The sequence below is a fragment of the Rana temporaria genome, chromosome 10 (genome assembly GCF_905171775.1).
Source record: "Rana temporaria chromosome 10, aRanTem1.1, whole genome shotgun sequence".
Lineage (NCBI taxonomy): Eukaryota > Metazoa > Chordata > Amphibia > Anura > Ranidae > Rana > Rana temporaria.
This window is the reverse complement of record NC_053498.1, coordinates 93,366,601-93,388,750: the sequence shown is the minus strand read 5'-3', so window position 1 is coordinate 93,388,750 and position 22,150 is coordinate 93,366,601. Positions and strand designations below refer to the sequence as shown.

General features: G+C 45.3%; 1 protein-coding gene across 4 annotated transcripts in view; it reads right to left on the bottom strand.

The window, feature by feature from the left end:
* Nucleotides 1-22,150, bottom strand: part of LOC120915317 (galactoside alpha-(1,2)-fucosyltransferase 2-like) — a 192,172-nt gene that overhangs the window by 70,070 nt on the left and 99,952 nt on the right. The window contains exon 1 of one of the 4 annotated variants that reach the window (XM_040325702.1): nt 7,369-7,441. The exons of the other annotated variants lie outside the window; for them this stretch is intronic. The gene's annotated coding sequence lies outside the window, so the exon portion shown is untranslated. Of the gene's footprint in view, nt 1-7,368; nt 7,442-22,150 lie in introns of those variants that run through there. 4 annotated transcript variants of the gene reach the window in all.

Sequence of the window (22,150 nt, the reverse complement as noted above, 5' to 3'; positions counted from 1 at the left end):
CCTCCCAACGGAAAACCAGCAAGAAGAGGAAGAGTGACGTTCAAAATCAGATCCCAGCTGGTCACTGTACATGGTTCCCCATTGCAAATACTGGGGCAGATTCATCAAGGGGATACGACGGTGGATCTCCTGATCCGCCGTCATATCTCTGAGATCCCACGGTCGGATCTATGCGACTGATTTATAAGAATCAGTTCTGCATAGATCTCCCTTAGATCCGACTGGTGTAAGTGCTTTACACCAGTCGGATCTTAGGCTGCAATCTACCGCCGGCCGCTAGGTGTCGTCACAGTTTTTTACGCGTCTGATATGCAAATGAGGAGAACCGCTGATTCAAGACCGAACGCCCGCCCGTCGGTTTTTTTTTACGTCGTTTGCGTTCGGCTTTTTCTGGCGGATAGTTACCCCTGCTATATGAGGGGTAGCTAATGTTAAGTATGGCCGTCGTTCCCGCGCCGAGATTCAAATTTTTACGTCGTTTGCGTAAGTATATCGGGAATACGGATGGCCGGAATTTACGTAGCCGCCGAAAACATTGACGTCCTAGCGACGTCATTTGAAGCATGCGCACTGGCAAATTTCGCCGGCGACGCATGCGCAGTTAAATCGGCACGGGAACGCGCCTGATTTAAATTGTACACTCCCCCTAGCCGCGGAATTTGCATTCCGCCGGGGGAGTTACGATCCGACGGTGCAATTTTCGAGGTAAGTGCTTGGTGAATCATGCACTTGCCTCGCAAAATTGGACCGGCAGATCGAAAATCAGATAAATTACGCGGATCTAAAGATCCGCTAATCTATCTGAATCTGCCCCAATGAGTGAAGGTACTGGGGAGAACAAGTGTAGGACTTCCATGGCAGCCAGGTGTCCCTAAATGCATCTTTTCTATTATGGAACGTAGCTGTCAGGCTGTTTTATAGATCAGATTATTATTCAGGCTAGTAAACCAGCGACTTAATGTCTGCTGAGAGGTTTGCTTCCAAAGGTCAGGAATGTCAGCACTGGTTCAACATATGGACAGTCAGTACATTTTTATAGCAGTGTAAAAGATACTGGATTAATGTGTAACAAGTATTTCAGTGGTCTGTGCCAAGATCTACCCATGTCAATTGGAGAAATACATGTTTAATTCCCATCCAAAACTGATGTAGCCCAAAGCATAGCTAAAAAATATGCAGGCGTGTGCCTAGCTCTTTGTGGCATCTCCAGCACATCTTGGACCTTTTATAGGATTCTGTACCATGCAGCCTTCCCGTCATACGTGTGCTTGAGAGGGGGTGAAACTTGACCTAGTAAATACACTAACCCACATTCAGATTCAGGGCCATGTAGAATAGAGGTCGACCGATATGGGGTTTTCTCTGGCCGATGCCGATGCTGATATTTAGAAATTGCGGGGGGCGATATATGACGCCGATTTTTTATTTTTTTTTGCCTATGTGTTAGGCTGATTTAAAAAAAAAAATTCCCCTTCATCTCATAAAATCTAACAGTTAGACCCCTTTCACACTGAGGTGTTTTTCGGGCGCTTTTGGGCTAAAAATAGAACCTGTAAAGTGCCTGCAAAACGGCTCCCCCGTAGTCTCAGTGTGAAAGCCCGAGGGCTTTCACACTGAGGCGGTGTGCTGGCAGGACGTTAAAAAAAAAAAAAAAGTCCTGCATCTTTGGAGTGGTGTATACTGCTCCTCCACCACTCCTGCCCATTTAAAATAATGGGCACTGCTGCCGAAGCACTTGCAAAGCGCTTCTGCAGCGGTGCTACACGGGCTCATTTAACCTCTTCATTGGCCGCTAGCTGGGTTATAAGCGCCCCGCTAGCAGCCGAATAGCGCAGCTAAAATGATGGTAAAGCGCTGCTAAAACTAGCTGCGTTTTACCCTCAACGCTTGTCCGCTCCAGTGTGAAAGCAGTTGAGTTCCGCCAACAAAAAAAAATATTAAAAGTCAGCAGCTACAAATACTGCAGCTGCTGATTTTTATTATATGGACACTTACCTGTCCTGGGCGCCTGTGATGTCGGCACCCGAAGCCGATCTCTCCCCGGCCATCTTCGGTAAGGGAATCAGGAAGCAGGCACAAACACAGGTAATCAAAACTTTTGGACGAAGAAAAAAAAAACGTTTAGTTTTTTTTCAATTCATTAAAGTGTTTTTTTCCCCAAAAATTGCGTTTGAAAGACCGCTGCGCAAAAACCGTGTGACATAAAATATTGCAACAACTGCTATTTTATTCCATAGGGTCTATGCTAAAATATATATATATATATAATGTTTGGGGATTCTAAGTGATTTTGTAGCAGAAAATACAGGATTTTTAATTGTAAGCAACAAGTGTCAGAAAAGATTTAGGCCCAGATTCACGTAGAATCGCGGCGGCGTAACGTATCGTAGATACGTTACACCGCCGCAAGTTTTCATCGCAAGTGCTTGATTCACAAAACACTTGCAATGAAAACCTACGCCGGCGGCCTCCGGCGTAAGCCCGCGTAATTCAAAGGGGAGTGTGCCATTTAAATTAGGCGCGCTCCCGCGCCGGACCTACTGCGCATGTTCCATTTTGAATGTCCCGCCGTGCTTTGCGCGAAGTGACGTCATGTTTTCGAACGGCGACGTGCGTAGCGTACTTCCGTATTCCCGGACGTCTTACGCAAGAAGGAAAACATTTTAAATTTCGACGCGGGAACGACGGCCATACTTTATACAGCACATACGTGTGCTGTGTAAAGTTAGGGCACCTAAAACGACGACTAACTTTGCGACGGGAAAATAGACTAGCAGCGACGTAGGGAACGCGAAAAACCATCGTAGATCGCCGTAACTACTAATTTGCATACCCGACGCTGGTTTACGACGCAAACTCCCCCCAGCGGCGGCCGCGGTACTGCATCCTAAGATCCGACAGTGTAAAACAATTACACCTGTCGGATCTTAGGGCTATCTATGCGTAACTGATTCTATGAATCAGCCGCATAGATACTCTGAGAGATACGACAGAGTATCTCGGCTGTGAATCTGGCCCTTAGTCTTTAAATGGTTAAACTGAGAACTTGATAAGTAGAAACATTGTATCTCTTTTCTCACACTTGGCAGGCTGCCCAGAGACAAGTCGCTCCACAGGAAACTCAGAGCCGGTTCACACAGGCGATAGGGTTGCCACCTTTTCTTCAAGCCAAACCCCAACACATAAGCAGCGCACAGCAATTTTTTTTTTCTCAGTAGTACATTAAATTCATTACCTCTGTACAATGCAAGCCAATTTTTATGTAGTATACACTATACATATAATTTGTGATTAAATAAAATTTCTAATCATATGGAGTTAATCACAAGAGTCCCCCTTTACATCAGAGTCAACAAAGTTGACACTCTTGGCTTACAATTGCAGTGAGCAACCCTGCTGTGTAGCCACAGTCTGGGCCAGGGGTGGACTGAAGATCATGGGTCCCCCAGGATTAAAGATGGCTTTCTCATGGGAGCCAACATTAATGTGGCAGGCCGAAGCTTAGGGGCAATGAGCTCTGCAAAATGCAGAGTGGCAGAAGGAGTTTGGTGGGTATGATGGGGTAGTATGTATAGGAGAGGAGTGCAGAAGGGATGGTGGGAGTAGTATGTATAGGAGAGGAGTGCGGAGGGGATGGTGGGGGTAGTATGTATAGGAGAGGAGTGCGGAGGGGATGGTGGGGGTAGTATGTATAGGAGAGGAGTGCGGAGGGGATGGTGGGGTAGTATGTATAGGAGAGGAGTGCAGGGGGGATGGTGGGGGTAGTATGTATAGGAGAGGAGTGCGGAGGGGATGGTGGGGGTAGTATGTATAGGAGAGGAGTGCGGAGGGGATGGTGGGGTAGTATGTATAGGAGAGGAGTGCAGGGGGGATGGTGGGGGTAGTATGTATAGGAGAGGAGGGGATGGTGGGGGTAGTATGTATCGAAGAGCGTAGTATTTATCGAAGTGCGGAGGGGATGGTGGGGGTAGTATACATAGGAGAGGAGTGCGGAGGGGATGGTGGGAGTAGTATAAATAGGAGAGGAGTACGGAGGGGATGGTGGGAGTAGTATACATAGGAGAGGAGTGCGGAGGGGATGGTGGGAGTAGTATACATAGGAGAGGAGTGCGGAGGGGATGGTGGGAGTAGTATACATAGGAGAGGAGTGCGGAGGGGACGGTGGGAGTAGTATACATAGGAGAGGAGTGCGGAGGGGACGGTGGGAGTAGTATACATAGGAGAGGAGTGCGGAGGGGACGGTGGGAGTAGTATGCATAGGAGAGGAGTGCGGAGGGGATGGTGGGAGTAGTATGCATAGGAGAGGAGTGCGGAGGGGATGGTGGGAGTAGTATACATGGGAGAGGAGTGCGGAGGGGATGGTGGGAGTAGTATACATAGGAGAGGAGTGCGGAGGGGATGGTGGGAGTAGTATACATGGGAGAGGAGTGCGGAGGGGATGGTGGGAGTAGTATACATAGGAGAGGAGTGCGGAGGGGATGGTGGGAGTAGTATACATAGGAGAGGAGTGCGGAGGGGATGGTGGGAGTAGTATACATAGGAGAGGAGTGCGGAGGGGACGGTGGGAGTAGTATACATAGGAGAGGAGTGCGGAGGGGATGGTGGGAGTAGTATACATAGGAGAGGAGTGCGGAGGGGATGGTGGGGGTAGTGTGCAGAGGGGATGGTGGGGTAGTATGTATAGGAGAGGAGTGCATAGGGGATGGTGGGGGTAGTATGTATCGAAGAGCGTAGTATGTATCGAAGTGCGGAGGGGATGGTGGGAGTAATATGCATAGGAGAGGAGTGCGGAGGGGATGGTGGGAGTAGTATGCATAGGAGAGGAGTGCGGAGGGGATGGTGGGAGTAGTATACATAGGAGAGGAGTGCGGAGGGGATGGTGGGAGTAGTATGCATAGGAGAGGAGTGAGGAGGGGATAGTGAGAGTAGTATACATAGGAGAGGAGTGAGGAGGGGATAGTGAGAGTAGTATACATAGGAGAGGAGTGCGGAGATGATGGTGGGAGTAGTATACATAGGAGAGGAGTGCGGAGGTGATGGTGGGAGTAGTATACATAGGAGAGGAGTGCGGAGGGGATGGTGGGAGTAGTATACATAGGAGAGGAGTGCGGAGGGGATGGTGGGAGTAGTATGCATAGAGAGGAGTGCGGAGGGGATGGTGGGAGTAGTATGCATAGGAGAGGAGTGCGGAGGGGATAGTGGGAGTAGTATGCATAGAGAGGAGTGCGGAGGTGATGGTGGGAGTAGTATACATAGGAGAGGAGTACGGAGGGGATGGTGGGAGTAGTATGCATAGGAGAGGAGTGCGGAGGGGACGGTGGGAGTAGTATACATAGGAGAGGAGTGCGGAGGGGATGGTGGGAGTAGTATACATAGGAGAGGAGTGCGGAGGGGATGGTGGGAGTAGTATACATAGGAGAGGAGTGCGGAGGGGATGGTGGGGGTAGTATGTATCGAAGAGCGTAGTATGTATCGAAGTGCGGAGGGGATGGTGGGAGTAGTATGCATAGGAGAGGAGTGCGGAGGGGATGGTGGGAGTAGTATGCATAGGAGAGGAGTGCGGAGGGGATGGTGGGAGTAGTATACATAGGAGAGGAGTGCGGAGGGGATGGTGGGAGTAGTATACATAGGAGAGGAGTGCGGAGGGGATGGTGGGAGTAGTATACATAGGAGAGGAGTGCGGAGGGGATGGTGGGAGTAGTATACATAGGAGAGGAGTGCGGAGGGGATGGTGGGAGTAGTATACATAGGAGAGGAGTGCGGAGGGGATGGTGGGAGTAGTATATATGGGAGAGGAGTGCGGAGGGGATGGTGGGAGTAGTATACATAGGAGAGGAGTGCGGAGGGGATGGTGGGAGTAGTATACATAGGAGAGGAGTGCGGAGGGGATGGTGGGAGTAGTATACATAGGAGAGGAGTGCAGAGGGGATGGTGGGAGTAGTATACATAGGAGAGGAGTGCGGAGGGGATGGTGGGAGTAGTATACATTGGAGAGGAGTACGGAGGGGATGGTGGGAGTAGTATACATAGGAGAGGAGTGCGGAGGGAATGGTGGGAGTAGTATACATAGGAGAGGAGTGCGGAGGGGATAGTGGGAGTAGTATACATAGGAGAGGAGTGCGGAGGGGATGGTGGGGGTAGTATGCATTGGAGAGGAGTACGGAGGGGATGGTGGGAGTAGTATACATAGGAGAGGAGTGCGGAGGGGATGGTGGGAGTAGTATACATAGGAGAGGAGTACGGAGGGGATGGTGGGAGTAGTATACATAGGAGAGGAGTACGGAGGGGATGGTGGGAGTAGTATACATAGGAGAGGAGTACGGAGGGGATGGTGGGAGTAGTATACATAGGAGAGGAGTGCGGAGGGGATGGTGGGAGTAGTATACATAGGAGAGGAGTGCGGAGGGGATGGTGGGAGTAGTATACATAGGAGAGGAGTGCGGAGGGGATGGTGGGAGTAGTATACATAGGAGAGGAGTGCGGAGGGGATGGTGGGAGTAGTATACATAGGAGAGGAGTGCGGAGGGGATGGTGGGAGTAGTATGTATAGGAGAGGAGTACGGAGGGGATGGTGGGAGTAGTATACATAGGAGAGGAGTGCGGAGGGGATGGTGGGAGTAGTATACATGGGAGAGGAGTGCGGAGGGGATGGTGGGAGTAGTATACATAGGAGAGGAGTGCGGAGGGGATGGTGGGAGTAGTATACATAGGAGAGGAGTGCGGAGGGGATGGTGGGAGTAGTATGTATAGGAGAGGAGTACGGAGGGGATGGTGGGAGTAGTATACATAGGAGAGGAGTGCAGAGGGGATGGTGGGAGTAGTATACATAGGAGAGGAGTGCGGAGGGGATGGTGGGAGTAGTATACATAGGAGAGGAGTGCGGAGGGGATAGTGGGAGTAGTATACATAGGAGAGGAGTGCGGAGGGGATGGTGGGAGTAGTATACATAGGAGAGGAGTGCGGAGGGGATGGTGGGAGTAGTATACATAGGAGAGGAGTGCGGAGGGGATGATGCTAGCTGGATGTATGAAGTGGTCTGGGGGGAATAGTGATGTAAATAAAAACAAAAGCTGTATGTACAGATGATGTGAATGTAATGTATGACCATTCATATATCCCTGTGTTATCCAAGCTCTGTACAATCAGAAGTTTACACTCTCCATACACACAGGGTTAATAAATGGTCATAAATCACTGCACATTATCTGGACTGAGGACGGTGGAGGGGGATGTTTGTAGACAGTGGTGTGAGGCTTGGAAGATATCGTCAGACACACTCCCTGTTCTCCTGTCTTCACAGAAACTCCTGCCAAACAAATCCTCTCAGCTTCTCCCCCCATGAGACTCAGACAAAAACGTTCTGCTCACCTCTTCCCTGCATGTAGTGTGAGCAGCGCCAGCCCGACATGCTCTCCTTCTCAGCTCCGCCCCCCAGGTTCTCCAAGCACACCGCACTAGTGATGGGGGGGGGGGAGTTAGTCACAGAGAGAGATCCTGCAGGAGCCTGAGGGGGGGGGGGCTGTATGGAATGAGCTTTATTCGAACAATTATCCAAGCACCAGCCAATGTACTTCACATTGGTCACTTTCCTCACTCTCCCATCTTCCTTTTCCCCACTTTCTTTTATTATTTTCCCCTGTTTGTCTTGTTTTGTCACTTTTTCTGTTTGGTGCTTGCACTTTTAGTGTGGCGAGTAGGGTGCTGGTCCTCGGGCCGGTCTCTGAAAGTCTTGGGAGTTGGTAGACTCGGCCTTCTGGTTAGGTTCACCGGCTCTCATGGGGTCTCCCTTCGGGGGAGCCTCACCGAGGAGGGTTCTGTTTCGGCAGTCCCTCCGAGGATGTTGGGTCCTTGTGGCTTCGGCTGCTTGGACCAAGATGGGTCCATATGGCTTCGGCTGTATGGACCACAGTAAGTCTCTGTCAGGAGCCTAACGCCCCGGGGGATCAGAGACGGGTCCTCTTCGGAGGACCACTGACGTATGCACCCGTCGCAGTTTTTTGTGATGTCACTCTTTATGTGTGTGCACATTTTTCCCTGCGCCGGGTGGAGTTTTTGGGTTGTGTTTTGCACGCCACAGGCTTTTCAACAAAAAAATAAATAAATTGTCCAAGCACAGTGTATTTAAGGAGAAGCAGTGACACTGCTGCTGTCTCCACAGTGACACATGTGCTAATGAAGCTCCCCCTGTCTAATGGTCTGTCCGGGATTCAGAGAGTCTGAAAACCGGACAGATGATTCAGAACCTGGACTGTACGGGTGAAACCCATACAGGTGGCAACCCTAGAGGCGACCTGGGATCCGACTTGAAATTGCCCCAAGTCGTGTGGTTGAGAAAATGAATGGAAGTGAATGGAGCCGTCTTAATGCACACTACTGCAGTCGCTCCGACTTCAGAAAAGGTTCTTGTACTACTTCAATCCGACTTGTAGAAAGCCTCCTGTCCTGGATGCAACTTGAAGTTACCCTGTAGATCAAATTATTGGAGTTTAGCTTAAATTTTTTCTTTAACCACTTGAGATCCGCGCTATAGACAAAATACGTCTGCAGCGCGGCTCTCAAGTGCCAAGTGGCCGTTTAAACACGGCCTTTTATGTGCATTACCCGCGCGCGCCACTGGGTGGCGCGCGGCGGGTAAAAACTGTCCCGGCGCATCGCCGAAGACCCGATACGTGTACCTGGCGGCCGCGATGTCCGCCGGGTACACGCGATCGTCGGTGACACGGCAGGTGACAGCAGGGACGTGGAGCTCTGTGTGTAAACACAGAGCTCCACGTCCTGTCAGGGAGAGAGGAGACCGATCTGTGTCTCTTGTACATAGGGACATAGATCGGTCACCTCCCCCAGTCACCCCCCTTCCCCCACAGTTATAACACACCCAGGCTACACAGTTAACCCCTTCCTCACCCCCTAGTGTTAACCCCTTCACTGCCAGTCACATTTATACAGTAATTCGTGCATTTTTATAGCACTGATCGCTGTATAAATGTGAATGGCGCCAAATTTGTGTCAAAAGTGTCCGATACGTCCGCCGCAATATCCCAGTCCCAATAAAAATCGCAGATCGCCGCCATTACTAGTAAAAAAAAAAATAATAAAAAAAATCATAATTCTGTTCCCCATTTTGTAGGCGCTATAACTTTTGCGCAAACCAGTCACTTATTGCAATTTTTTTTTTTTTACAAAAATACGTCGAAAAATACGTATCGGCCTTAACTGAGAAAAAAAATAGTTTTTTAAAAAAATAAATTGGGATATTTATTATAGCAACAAGTAAAAAAAAATATATATTTTTTTTAAATTGTCGCTCTTTTTTTGTTTATAGCGCAAAAAATAAAAACCGCAGAGGTGATCAAATACCACCAAAAGAAAGCTCTATTTGTGGGGAAAAAAGGACGCCAATTTTGTTTGGGAGCCACGCCGGACGCTGAGATTTCGCCTGGGAACGAAGGGGGTTTATGTGCCCAGTAAGCAAGTGGTTAACTTGTACAAAAAAAAAAAAAGATTCACTTCAGAAAAAAAGAATTTTGTGTAAACTGTCTGGTCTTGAGGCTATAATAAAATAGTATAACTAAGCTAAGTTTCTGCAGGCAAGGTCCCCGCACAGTGTCCTGATATACACAGTGCTCAGAAGCCAAGGTTGTTCCCAGATATGATGCTGATAGCCTGCCAAAGCCTGTTTCAAAAAACAGGAAAATATAAACTTGTAAAATTGTTAATAACCATAATAATGTCATAAGAGGATTGTGTGTGGTTCCTGGCAGAGCTGAGTAACACAGGCTGACTCTGGGATACTGGCAGAGCACAGGCCATCTGACGGAGCAGAGGCCTTACTAATTCAGGCTGGCTGTGAGTTGCACAGTGAATCGGGTACAGTCATTGAGCCCCTGGCTTGTCAGTAATGGTATAAAGCACCTGGGAGGCTCTCTGAGCCACATTCAGACACAGGCTGCAGGACTTTGCCAGTACTATTTCCAAAGCAGTCTGATTTGATTGGTAACACACAGATCTTGCAACATTGCCCAGAGCCCCCTAAACTTTAATCCAGGTGTAGGCAACCTCGGCCCTCCAGCTGTTTTAAAACTACAAGTCCCATGAGACATTGCAAGACCCTGACAATCACAGGAATAACTCCTAGAGGCAGAGACATGATGGGATTTGTAGTTTCACTACAGCTGGAGTGCAGAGGTTGCCTACCCCTGAAGTTTAAAGGGGTTGTAAAGGTAAATGTTTTTTCACCTTAACCACTTAAGACCCGGACCAAAATGCAGGTAAAAGACCAGGCCCCTTTTTGCGATTCGGCACTGCGTCGCTTTAACTGACAATTGCGCGGTCGTGCGACGTGGCTCCCAAACAAAATTGGCGTCCTTTTTTTCTCGACAAATAGAGCTTTCTTTTGGTAGTATTTGATCACCTCTGCGTTTTTTATTTTTTTTATAAACAAAAATAGAGCGACAATTTTGAAAAAAAAACATATATAAAAAATATTTTTTTCCTCAGTTTAGGCCGATATGTATTCTTCTACCTATTTTTGGTAAAAAAAATCGCAATAAGCGTATATCGATTGGTTTGCGCAAAATTTATAGCGTTTACAAAATAAGGGATAGTTTTATTGCATTTTTATTATAATTTTTTTTAATACTAATAGCGGCGATCAGCGATTTTTTTTCGTGACTGCGACATTATGGCGGACACTTCGGACAATTTTGACACATTTTTGGGACCATTGTCATTTTCACAGCAAAAAATGCATTTAAAATGCATTGTTTATTGTGAAAATACAGTTGCAGTTTGGGAGTTAACCACAAGGGGGCGCTGAAGGGGTTATGGGTTCCCTGAAGTGTGTTTACAACACTGTAGGCTGTAGGTCTATATTAGGGAACACACAATCGATGACAGCGCCACAGTGAAGAACGGGGAAGCCGTGTTTACACACGGCTCATCCCCGTTCTTCAGCTCCGGGGACTGATCGCGGGACTGTAGCGGCAATCGGGTCGGCGAGTCCTGCGACCGAGGTCACGGAGCTTCGGACCGGGTCGCGGGAGAGTGCCCGCGACGCACCGCTCGGGTTTATTAAATTACGTGCAGGTACGTGATTGTGCCCAGCGGTGCCATTCTGCCGACGTATATCGTCGTTAGACGGTCCTTAAGTGGTTAATGCATCCTATGAATTAAGGTGAAAAAACATCCGACGGTACCGGCCCCTCCCCCGAACCCCCGTTTTACTTACCTCACCCCTCGAAAGTTCTGCGCGCGTCCCCATGATCCTCTTCGGTTCCCATCCTGGCCATTGATTGGCTAGGCTGGACGGATTGATAGCAGAGCAGCCATTGGCTGGTGCTGCTTTCAATCACATCCGATGACGCGGTGCGCCAGGGGGGCGGGGCCGAGTGATACAGTCGGCGGCTATGCCCGCCGCTGTATCACGGGAGCGCGCCCGCGAAAGCTTTCCACCATGCTCGCTCGCTCACTCGCATGAAGGTAGAAAGCTCCTGCGAGGGGGAGCTGAGACAGCCGCCGAGGGACCCCAGCAGACAGGGTTCGGGGACACTCTGTGCAAAACGAGCTGCACAGTGGAGGTAAGTATAACATGTTTGTTATTTTACAAAAAAAAATAAAAAATGTACTTGTGTTCCTTTAATCTTTACTTCCTCGCTGTGAGATCCTCTCATTGTCTCCTGATCTCACCTAACTTTGAAGACTAATGGAAAATCATGCTTCTTGTTAAGGTAGGGTGACCAGACATCCCGGTTTCCGGGGACAGTCGCAGGATTGAGGACACTGTCCCCAGACCAAGTCTGTCCCCGGATTGGATTTGAACAGGGGCTGGGGGGATTTCAAAGACAGTCAGTGCAGAATTAAAACACCCCCAATTCGCTGCTCCTACTAGCTTAGAGGGGTGTATGTTTTCCATTATCTGTGCCCCTTTCTGATGATCATGTGCTGGTCTTCAGTTTCGGGTGCATGGCCATTCAGCTCCACTCGCATGTTCTTCTGCCTTGGCTCAAATCTCGGCCAGCCGCCTGCCTGCTTATCTCCTTGCCTTCCCTGGCGGAGTGATCTTCCTCCGCTCCCCACCCAGTAGTAGTCGCGGCCGGGAGAGTAAGACTTGACAGGCTGTGAGGTGGGCGGCGGTGGGCATTGAGTCGCTGATTGCCGCCATTACTAGTAAAAAAAAAACATATGTTCACGGATTTCATTATAAAAATCTGGTCACCTTGGCCCAGATTCTCGTACAAGTTACGCCGGCGTATCTCCGTTGTAACTCTGAGTTTGAGGCGTTGTATCTATGCGCCTGATTCTTAGAATCAGTTACGCAAAGATTTGTATTAGACCCGACCGGCGTAAGTCTCTTACGCCGTCGTATCTAAGTTGCATATTTACGCTGGCCGCTAGGTGGCGCTTCCGTTGATTTACGCATCGAATATGGTAATGAGCTAGATACGCCGATTCTCAAACGTACGTGCGACCAGTGCATTTTTTTACGTCGCTTGCGTAAGGCTTTTTTCGGCATATAGTTACCGCTGCTCTATGAGGCGTAGATGAGGCATACTAATGTTAGGTATGGACGTTGGAATAGCGTAACATTTTTCACGTTTTACGTTGTTTGCGTATGTCGTCCCGAGAATGGGGCTGGACGTAAGTTACGTTCACGTCGACTAGGCATTGAGCGGGCGCAATTTAATTTGAAAAATCGTGTCACGATACATTAACATAAAACATGCCCACACTAGCCTAGTTTGAATTACGCGGGCTTACGCCCGTATCAGATGCACTACGCCGCCGTAACTTAGAGCGGAAAATGTTTCTGAATACGGGACCTGCCGCTCTAAGTTACGGCGGCGTAGTGTATCTGAGATACGCTACGCCCGCCTAAAGATAGGCGTTTTTTTAGAGAATCTGGGCCCTTATGTTAAGGTAACCTACGCATTTACTATAGATACAACGTTTTACTGTTCCCCAAACTACAGTTTCCTGTAAGGCTCCATTCACACCAATGTGTTTTTCATGCTTTTTTCAGAAATGCAGGACATGTTTTTTAACATGGGTTCCTATGGAACACGTTCACATCAATACAGTTTTGTGCCCCTGCGTTTTTAGGAAAGGGTCTGGGACTTTGTTAAATGCTTTTTTGGTTCAATAGACTTCAATGGAGATGGTGTAGAAAAGCGTATAGTGCATTTTTTAGCGCTTTTCCGAAAACACGGAAAGCACAGCAAAAACCACTGCAAAAATGCTCAAAAGCAACATGCATAGGTGTGAATGGAGCCTAATGCCGCATACACACGATCAGAAATTCCAAAAAACAAAACCGTGGATTTTTCTCCAACGGAATTTTGGCTCAAACTTGTCATGCATACACACGGTCACACAAATGTTGTCGGAAATTCCGAACATCAAGAACGCGGTGACGTACAACACTACGACGAGCAGAGAAAAATTAAGTTCAATGATTCCGAGCATGCGTCAAATTTATTCCGAGCATGCGTAGGATTTTTGTGCGTCGGAATTGCATACAGACGATCGGAATTTCCGACAAGAACTTTTGTTCTTTTTGTCCGATGGAGCCTACACACGGTGGAATATCTGACCAATGGCTCACATCGAACACTTGTCGTTGGAAATTCCAACCGTGTGTACACGGCATTAGTGCGGATTCGTGAACCCCAAACATATTTTTCAAGCTTTTAGTAAAAAAGGGCATAGGCAGCTTGGCACGGCCATATAGGACATGTACCAATGCAAAAAAGTTTTTTTTTTAACCACTTGCTGACCGCACTACCATCGAAAGATGGCTACAGCGTGCTCGTCAATTTCTGGGAGGGTGTCTATTGACGTCCTCCCAGAACTCCACCCCCCACGCGCCCTCAGGGTATGAATCGGACATGCTCTGTGATCCCTGTGTCCTTTAGACATAACTGATCAAAGATCGAGCAAAAGGCCAATCACAGGGGCCCTTTACCATGTGATTAGCAGAGTCCAATCACACCTGATCCCATGTAAACAAGTGCCATTTATCAGCATTTCCTTTCCTCAGTACTGTCAGGAGGGGGGGGGGGGCGTCTAAAGAAAGGGAAAGCCGATAACCGGCTATACTGTGATAGCACACATTTACACTGGTAATCAGGACACCAATGATCAGTGCTGCCTATCAGTAGTGCCCATCAGTGCAGCCTTATCAGTGCCTACTCATCAGTGCCTCCTCATCATTGCCCATCTGTGCAGCCTCATCAGCACACATCAGTGAAGATGAAAAATGACTTTCTTGCTAAATTTTATAACAGAAACAAAGAAATGTTTTTGGTCTTTTTTCATTTGCTTAGCAAAAAAAATCAGTTGTGATTAAATACCATCAAAATAAAGCTTTAAAAGTCTCAAAAAATGATAAAAATGACATATTGGTACAGTGCTGCATGAACATGCAATTGTCATTCACAGTGCGACAGCTGAAAATTGGCCTGGGCAGGAAGGGGGTGAAAGTGCCCGGTAGGCATATGGTTAAATATCATTCAGCGGGGAGCGGCTATTTGATTTGTTTGTTCATCGGCTGGGGTTAATCTCATGGTCAACTCGAACCCAAAGTTCAACCCTAATCCTTTAATGTGATTGGAGGTTTTGCTAGACAGCGTTATGCAACGTGTTGGTCCGTTGCTCCTTTACTGGTGATTGAGTTTTAGGAGTGTTTGTGGGCAGTGGGGCAGATCCACAAAGATCTGCTTATCTTTAGGCAGGCGTAGCGTATCTAAGATACACTACGCCGCTGTAACTTACCTTTTCTTCTTGTGAATCCTCAAAGAATCGGCGGCGTAGTGTATCTATTGCGGCGTAAGAGCTTGCATGCAAATTAGCGATCAATTTCTCATACATTTTCAGGGGAGGGGGGGCAATTTGGCATGTTCACCCTGGGTTGTAGATGACCCAGTCTTTATTACAAGAAGCTCCTACACAGAGGGAAACATTTTCACTTTTTATTTCATTGTGAAATGAGATGTTTACCTTGAGTTCAGCTTTAATTCCGTGCAATATATATATATAATTCACAGAGGTCAGGGTAGAAAGCTCCTGCAGAGCAAGGCAATACAAGAGCAAAAGCAATTGTTTCTGTATTTCACCCAATGCAAACTAGCTGTGCTCTTCCTGCTCTCACAGGCTTTGCTGAGGCAGTGAAGGCCATTGGCTCCCACTGCTGTCAGTCAAATCCTGTGACAAGCGATCGGGGGTGCAGGGCCAAGCTGCTCTGTTTATGTCTATGGACGCAGACAGCATGGCTTGGGATCAAGCCCACATGAGTGCCCCATCAGCAAGCATAGTTACATAGTTAGGTTGAAAAAAGACACAAGTCCGTCTAGTTCAACAATAGCAGCTTGCTTTGGGGGCACTTGTGAGGGAGGAGGAACCAGGAGCGCCAGCAGGGAGACCCCAGAGGTTCGGGGCCGCAATTTAATTCCGTAAAGCAGGCAAGTATAACATGTTTGTTATTTAACCACTTGACCTCGAAGGTTTTACCCCCTTCATGACCAAGGTATTTTTTGCTATTCAGCACTGTGCTATTTTAACTGGCAATTGCGCGGTCATGCAGCGCTGTACCCAAACAAACTTTATAGCTTTTTTCACACAAATAGAGCTTTCTATTGGTGGTATTTGATTACCAGTGTTTTTTTTTGCTATCAACAGAAAAGATTGAGCATTTTGGGAAAAAAAAAATATATATATATATATTTTCTAGTTTGTTATAAAAAATATCCAATAAAATATTAAATCTGAAATGGGTTAAACTGGCATAGGCCAGTAGAATTTAGTTAGATTTTTCTTCGAACCCCCAAACAGTATATATGTTCTGAAAGCAGAGTTCCTGGAGAATAAAATTACAATTTTAGGGGCAGATTCACAGAGCAAGTACGCCGGCGTATCTACTGATACGCCGGCGTACTTTCAAATTTCCCGCGTCGTATCTTTAGTTTGAATCCTCAAACCAAGATACGACGGCATTTGGGTAAGATCCGACAGGCGTACGGCTTCGGATCTTAGATGCAATACTTCGGCGCCCGCTGGGTGGAGTTTGCGGCGTTTTCAGCGTCGGGTATGCAAATGAGCTTTTTCTGACGATCCACGAACGTACGCGCGGTCGTCGCATTCTCATACGTCGTCTCTAGTCGGCTTTTTCCGGCGTATAGTTAAAGATGCTATTTTGTGGCGTATAGATAGACTTGCCATGTTAAAGTATGGCCGTCGTTCCCGAGTCGAATTTTGATTTTTTTTTTTTTGCGTAAGTCGTCCGTGAATAGGGATGGACGTAAGTCACGTCTAAGTTCAAAATATGACGTCGTTGCGACGTCATTTCGCGCAAACCAAGGCGGGAAATTTATAAACCGAGCATGCGCAGTTCAATCGGCGCGGGGACGCGCTTCATTTAAATGAATCACGCCCCCTACCCGCCGAATTGAATTACGCGCCGAGAGATACACTACGCCGCCGTAACTTACGGCGCGAAATCTTCCTGGATTCAATTTAAAGCCAGGTAAGATACGGCGGCGTAGCATATCTCTGATACGCTGCGCCTTTCTAAATCTATGTGAATCTGCCCCATAGTTGTTGCAATTTTTTATGTCACCCATATGTGGAGCCATTTTTAAAATGCAAACTTTCAGGAAAAAATACACAAACTAATTTTAGTGCACACAAACACAATACAATACCCATTTCTGTGTGTAAAATAGAAAAGATTACGTTGTGTTTAGTAAATGGATACCTAACATGTCAACATTTAAAAATGACACACGCCCGTAAAATGTTGACAAACTACAGTACCCATGAAAAAACGAATTCAATAAAAATAAAGTGCTAAATATATTAACCTGATTATACAATACAAAGTGATAAAACATTAAAAAAACTTTCACTGCAAATAAACAATGTGCGCTCAAGCATAATAAGCGTCGATAATGTGATATGAGAGCTCCAATGAAGTTCACATTTCAAATATAGAGCAATAAAGTGAATATCCAAATCATGCTTCCAATCATCTCCAGGTGTAATGTCGCGTACACACGACCGTTTTTCATGACGTGAATTTTTTTTTTAATGTCATTAAAAAATTATCGTGTGTGGGCTCCAGAGCATTTTTCATGACGTGAAAAATGGCCATTAAAAATTTAGAACATGCTCTATTTTTTCACGTTGTCGTTTTTCACATGTTGAAAAACGGTCGTGTGTAGGCTTTAACGACGTGAAAAAAACGCGCATGCTCAGAAGCAAGTTATGAGACGGGAGCGCCTCGTTCTGGTAAAACTAGCGTTTGTAATGGAGATAGCACATTCGTCACGCTGTAACAGACTGAAAAGCACGAAGACTGAAAAGCGCGAATCGTCTCTCACCAAACTTTTACTAACACGAAATCAGCAAAAGCGGCCCCAAGGGTGGCGAAATCCGAATGGTACTTTCCCTTTATAGTGCCGTCGTACGTGTTGTACGTCACCGCGCTTTGCTCATGCATTTTTTTCCCACGATCGTGTGTAGGCAAGGCAGGCTTGACAAGAATCAGGTCGAAAAAAACTTTGTTTTTTTAGACCATTAAAAATGGTCGTGTGTATGCGGCATTATGGTCGCTCACCTTAAAATCTGACCATAAAGATCAGTAAACGCAGGTAAAAAAGCTGGCTTTGTTCATACACCATGCAATTCATAATATAAACTTCAAGCCGTGTTTGTCCCCCTTTGGTCCACGACCATTGCTCAAATATATAAACAAAATCCGTTCATTGCGCAATATGTTTAATATTAACCAGTTTATTAAAAAGTATATATGCACTCACATGTGATATATCTTAAATAGGGCATACAAAAATATAAGAGTCGGCAGCAAGCCTTCTCTGTAAACTTCTGTGTCTCAGGGACACCTGGAAGTGGTGTCACTGGCTCCGCCCAATTCGTTGCGTCACTGGTCACGTGACTTCCTCAGGGTCAGAGTGTACAAAACTACAGTACCTAAAATTGTTCTTAAGCAAAGCTCTAAATGTCTTTACAGGTTAAAAGAGTACAATGTGAGCTCTGGTGCTAGAATTATTGCTCTCATACTGATGTTTGCGGTGATACCTTACATGTGTGGTGGAATCACTGTTTACATTTGCAGGTGAGCACAAGCGGAAGGGGGCTTTTTTTTAAAAAAAAACACCTTCTCTTTCATTTTTTATTTTTATTTAACTACTTAACCCCCGGGCCATATTGCTGGTCAAAGGCCAGAGCACTTTTTGCGATTCGGCACTGCGTCGATTTAACTGACAATTGCGCGGTTGTGCAACATGGCTCCCAAACAAAATTGGCGTCCTTTTTTTCCCCACAAATAGAGCTTTCTTTTGATGGTATTTGATCACCTCTGCGGTTTTTAGTTTTTGTGCTATAAACAAAAATAGCACAACAATTTTGAAAAAAAATAATATTTTTTTACTTTTTGCTATAATAAATATCCCCCAAAATATATATAAAAAAAATGTTTTTCCTCAGTTTATACGTATTTTCTACATATTTTTCGTAAAAGAAAATCGCAATAAGCGTTAATTGATTGGTTTGCGCAAAAGTTATAGCGTTAACAAAATAGGGGGTATTTTTATTAATATTTTTTTTTTACTAGTAATGGCGGCAATCAGCGATTTTTTTTCGATACTGCAACATTATGGCGGACACTTCGGACACTTTTGACACATTTTTGGGACCATTGGCATTTTTATAGCGATCAGTGCTATAAAAATGCATTGGATTACTATAAAAATGCCACTGGCAGTGAAGGGGTTAACACTAGGGGGCGGAGAAGGGGTTAAATATGTTCCCTGGGTGTGTTCTAACTGTAGGGGGTGTGGACTGACATGGGGAAATGACTGATCTTCTGTTCATACATTGTATGAACAGAAGATCAGCATTTCTCCCCCTGACAGGACCGGGAGCTGTGTGTTTACACACACAGCTCCCAGTTCTCGCTCTGTAACCAGCGATCGCGTGTGCCCGGTGGCGATCGCGTGGCCTGCGCGAGAGGCGACGTATAGCTACGTGCTCTCGCGCAGGGGAGCCGACCTGCCGCCGTAAAACGACGGCGGCTGGTCGGTAACCAGTTAACTTTATTGGAGAGAATGGTGACTGACCGCTCCGATAGACCAAAAGAATTCTCTCACCAAATCCAAAACCCTGGGTGCCGGCAATGCAATGACATGCAAAAATTAATGAGGAAGACTAGGACAGCCTCACTCCAAAAAAGAGTTCCTTTTTAATAAAATAGGTCACAAAACTGACATGTCACAGCAGAAATCGGAAAAACACAGCTGATGCGTTTCACACTGTCATACAGTGCTTAACCACTAGAGCACCGGGCCATCGTCAAATGACGGCTCCACGGTGACTCTGAAAATTCAACAGGACGTCAATTGACTATTCTTGCGGCCACTGGGGGGCGCGCGAGCGCGCCGGCGGCGGCGCGCGCGCCCGGCGCGTCCCCGAGATGCCGATACGCGTGCCTGGCGGTCGCGATGTCCGCCAGGCACTCGGAATCGGCGGCTACAGGGACAAGACGTGGAGCTCTGTGTGTAAACACAGAGCTCCACGTCCTGTCAGGGGAGAGAGGAGACCGATCTGTGTCCCTTGTACATAGGGACATAGATCGGTCACCTCCCCCAGTCACCCCCCTTCCCCCACAGTTAGAACACAATTTAGGTATACATATTAACCCCTCCCTCACCCCCTAGTGTTAACCTCTTGAATGCCAGTCACATTTATACAGTAATTAGTGCATATTTATCGCATTAATCGCTGTATAAATGTGAATGGCGCCAAAAACGTGTCAAAAGTGTCCGATGTGTTCGCCGCAATGTCACGGTGACAGTAAAAAAATCGCAAATCGCCGCCAATACTAGTAAAAAAATTAATAAAATAAAAATGCCATAAATCTATCAGCTATTTTGTAAACGCTATAACTTTTGCGCAAACCAATCAATATATGATCATTGCGATTTTTTTTACCAAAAATATGTAGAAGAATACATATCGGCCTAAACTGAGGAAAAAAAATGTTTTTTTTTTTTAAAAATTGTGATATTTATTAAATAAAAAAGTAAAAAAGTGTTTTTTTTTTAAATTGTCACTCTTCTTTTGTTTATAGCGCAAAAAATAAAAACCGCAGAGGTGATCAAATACCACCAAAAGAAAGCTCTATTTGTGGGAACAAAATGATAAAAAAATTGTTTGGGTACAGTGTAGCACGACCGCGCAATTGTCATTCAAAGTGCGACAGTGCTGAAAGCTGAAAATTGGCTTGGGCAGGAAGGGGCGTAAGTACCTGGTATGGAAGTGGTTAATCATAGCTAATGTGCAAGGCAAACTGAAAAGAAATATATACTCTATCAAACAAAATTTGTGGGAGTGCTGAGAACAGATTAGTTAATCAGCATCTCCTGTGAATCCAGGGATACCACTCACACTCCTACTGCACACCTGGATATACTAAATGTGTGTGATTACTAGTGTTGTGAAATAAGATGTGAAAAAGGAAAGAAAAAAAGAAAATGAAAATGAAAAAAAAAAAAATATATGAAAATATTTATTAATGAGAAAATAAAAATGAAGATAATAAGTGAGTAAGGATGTGAATGTAATGTGTGAAAATGTGTTAGACTAGTGATTGTGGAGGTGTGCAGGGAATGTAAGAATGTGAAATAATTAAGAGACTGCCCTCTATTAAACGTCTGTGGTCAAGGGGAAAAAGAAACCCCTGTAAAAAAAATATGTAAATATATATATATAAATGTGTGTGATGGATTAACTCTATAAGATGATCGTCCAGTGTACTTCCCAAATAAATGATAATATAATCATATGTTTAAGTGTTATGTTTTTGTTTTTATTTTAAATTGTGAAAATAATCATGAACATAAAAACAAAACATAAAATAATATGTATAAGAATAAATAAACAAAATTGAATAAAGAATTATACCTATATATCTATATATTTTTGTATTTTTGTATTATGTTGGCAGACCAAGATTATTATTGATAGGAAAAATGATGTATATTCTCAAAGATATTACATTATTAAATTAAATAGTATTAATGAACTAAAAAATAATAATAATAATAAAATGAAATCCTTGTCCAGTAATGGCTATGATTTCTAAAATCATTGTGCATGGTTCCAATGTGGTCAAAAGATAACTGACACCATCCTGTTTAGGATTTTGTAGGGACCCACATTAGAAGAACCCTGGGCAATGTAAAAGCACAAAGACATGGAGATGTACATTGTATTTATTGGTTTAAATATAAAGTGAACGTGTCACAAGTATAACGTTTAGATATTCATGTTGTGAATGTGCCGAAGGCATGTATAAACGGAAAAACACTGATGTTCATATTGTCAATGTTGTTATTGTGTCTTTATACAACAGGACATGAAAAACGAAATAAAACTTCAAATAAAAAGTGACCAATAATAAATTACTAATAAAATAGCTGCTTCAAATGTAATGGATGTTGACCAAACAAATAAGAAGATGTTGGGGAAAAGCATAATGTGTTCATTAATTGTGTAGGCTGCAGTAATGATCGATAGACAAATTGAAAACACAGACTGCCCTTTGGGACAGGTGCTATGGAATGTAATTGGACTGGACTGTGTGCGGGGTTAATGGACTAGTTCTATGTGAATGGTAAAACTCAATCGCATATGTCGACAGACACCATAAACACCATGATCACATATCTAACCGGACTGCAGGCCATACACCAGGCGATGGCCATGCGATCCGGCGAAGGATATGTGCAACAATAAAATACGATCAAATGCAGTAAAATAAATGACATTAAGTAAAAATAAGAGTTGACAGAGTCTTAAATGTAAGACCCTATATATACAACTTCACAATAACTTAAACAACAAAATATACATGCAGTTCCAAAATAACATAATAACAATGTATACATATTTATTTATTCATTGAAGCAACTTGCCATATACGCTCCTATCTAGATGAAAAAGGTTTCCTATTTTAAAATTCTTATCAATTGTGTGTGCATTTATTCCCATATTAGGTACTGAAAATAAAGCAAATCACTGACAGTACCTTGGATTTTTAACACTGGGTGATGTATTGCATGTGCAAACATCTTATCTA